Source organism: Pteropus medius, unplaced genomic scaffold (assembly GCF_902729225.1).
Source record: "Pteropus medius unplaced genomic scaffold, Ma_sr-lr_union100, whole genome shotgun sequence".
Taxonomy (NCBI): domain Eukaryota; kingdom Metazoa; phylum Chordata; class Mammalia; order Chiroptera; family Pteropodidae; genus Pteropus; species Pteropus medius.
In genome coordinates, this window is record NW_024352949.1 from 1,178,355 (window position 1) to 1,180,819 (window position 2,465).

General features: G+C 37.9%; 1 pseudogene; it reads right to left on the reverse strand.

Annotated features, from left to right (window-relative positions):
- Positions 1-276: 276 nt before the first annotated feature.
- LOC120592750 (uncharacterized) lies at positions 277-395 on the reverse strand (annotated as a pseudogene).
- Positions 396-2,465: the final 2,070 nt, after the last annotated feature.

Sequence of the window (2,465 nt, forward strand, 5' to 3'; positions counted from 1 at the left end):
TTACTGCCTCAGCTCCACCTCAGATCATCAGGTATTAGATTTTCATAGGAGCACTGGTCCCTGGTGCCAAAAAGTTTGGCGACCGCTACTTTAAGGGATTGTGTAAGAGATGTCTGGGACACATTGGGAACTCAGGGGTAGGAATCAGCTTCTAGAATTAATTTAACCTTTTTTCTTCTTTCTTTTCTTTTTTTTTTAGATGAGGCAACCCTTGGTTGACCTCACAGATTGCAAGGAACTTGTCAGCTTACAATCCCTTATTTTTTTTACATTTTGCATCTACAGTACCTGGTCTTCCTAGGTGGCCTCTTATCCAAGTACTAACCAGGCCCGACCCTGCTTAGCTTCCAAGATCAGACAGGATTGGGCTTGTTCAGGGTAGCATGGCCATAGGCTCATTTACCTTTTATTATTTAGATATATTAGAGACTCCAAGAAGTTTAATGCATCATTTTCTAGTACTCAAGGCTCCTAACTTCTAACTCATTAGCTCACAGTGACCAAGCATTGTTTTTTGCACTGGCAGATGCTCCTTTCACCCAATACCCTAGATTTCCCCACATCACACTCTACTGAATACAGAAAAAGTCCACCCATATTGGGACTGGAAGACACTCTGCACACCATCTGCAGTGGCTTGGCCTCTCTTCGCTGCCCAACTGTGGGAAGAGCCAGGAGCACACGGAATGTGCTTGAGGGAGAGTAATAAAAGACTATTTTGAAGTTGAAGAAATTTGCTGTTATACAAGTTTAGGTCAAAGCTTTAGGTGTAGATAGTAGTGTTGGCAGACTCTGATAACAGGCAAGACTGTGAGCTCATCAAGGATGTGGATCCCAGGTAACTGTCCTGGGCATCCAGCAGAGCTAAGGTGTAAAGCCAGGGAACAGATGCTCATTGTATAAATACATTAACGCAATGTGTTACAAATTCAGCTTAGTCTTTACTCTGCTATGGTATAGTGTGCTGTGGTACAGTATAGTACAATGCAGTGTAGCACAGCACAGTATACTAGAGTATAGCATAGTACAGCACAGTATAGCACAGTATAATATAGTATAGTGTAGTACAATATAATATAGTTCAGTACAGTACAGCACAGTGCAGTGTTATACAGTATAGTGCATAGAATAGTATAGTATAGCACAGTATAGTCAAATATAGTACAATGTACAGCATAGTACAATATAACAGTATAGTATGGCACAATATGATACAGTATAGTATAGTGTTCTATAGTATAGTATAGCATGGTATACAATATAGTCCAGTATACTGCAGTTTAGTATAGTACAGTATAATACAGTATAATATAGTACAGTGCAATATAGTACAGTAAAATATAGTACGATATAATATAGTAATATAGCATATTACTGTATAGTACAGAATAGCACAATATAATATAGTTCATTATACCATAGTATAGTATATTATAGTGCAGTATAGTATAGTACAGTATAGTACTTATACAGTATAATGCAGCATATCATAGTAAAGTATAGCATACAGTGTAATAGAGTACCGCATAGTATAGCACAGCATATTATAGTACAGTACAGTACAGTATAGTGTAGTGTATTATAGTGTAGTATAGTAAAGGTGATACAGTACAATATAGTATACTACAGTATAGTATAATATAGCATAATATAGCTATACAGTATAGTACAGTATAGTGTAATACCATATAATATAATGTAGTACAGTGTTTATTATAGTTTAGCTAGTATTGTATAGTTTAGTACAGTATAGTACTTTCAGTATAGTATAGTACAGTGCACAATATAGTCTGGTATGCATTATAACAGAATACAGTAGAATATCCACAATAAAGTATAGTATATACAATGTAGTAGAATACAGTACAGTGTAGCACAGTATAAGCACATTATAATACAGTGTTAAAGTATAATACAGTATAATAAGTATAATGCAGTACAATGTAGTACATTACAGTAAAATAGAACACAAAACAGCACAATATAGTAAGTATAGTATAGTAGTATTGTACAGCCTCATGTTTTTTCATAGCTATGTGGTATGGCATGGCTTGGATATCCTGTTGTCTGTTTAACCACTTCTGGCCTTTTGTTTGTATCAATAATGCTGCCATGAACAGCACTGTATGTGTGTCTTTTCCCATGTATGTGATTATTTCCCTATCATCCCTGTTTTCTGAATGAGAATTAGGACCTAGAGTCAGAAGGGCCTTGCTGAAACCTTTTCCATTCTAAGTGCCAAGTGATGGTGTGCAGTTGGCTGAGGTCCTGGAAGTGTAGAGTCCATCCAAGTGGATCTGTGGTACCACATGATGTCCAAATTCATCTGGCCAGTCAGGCTTCAGCTGGTGGACCTCAGCCACTTCCTCTGTGGGCCAAGGGTGAGTCTTAGGGCATGTGTTCTGCCAGCAGGCCACAGGGTGGGAAGGCCTCCTGGCCTGCTCGTGGAGGTGACCTGTATACAG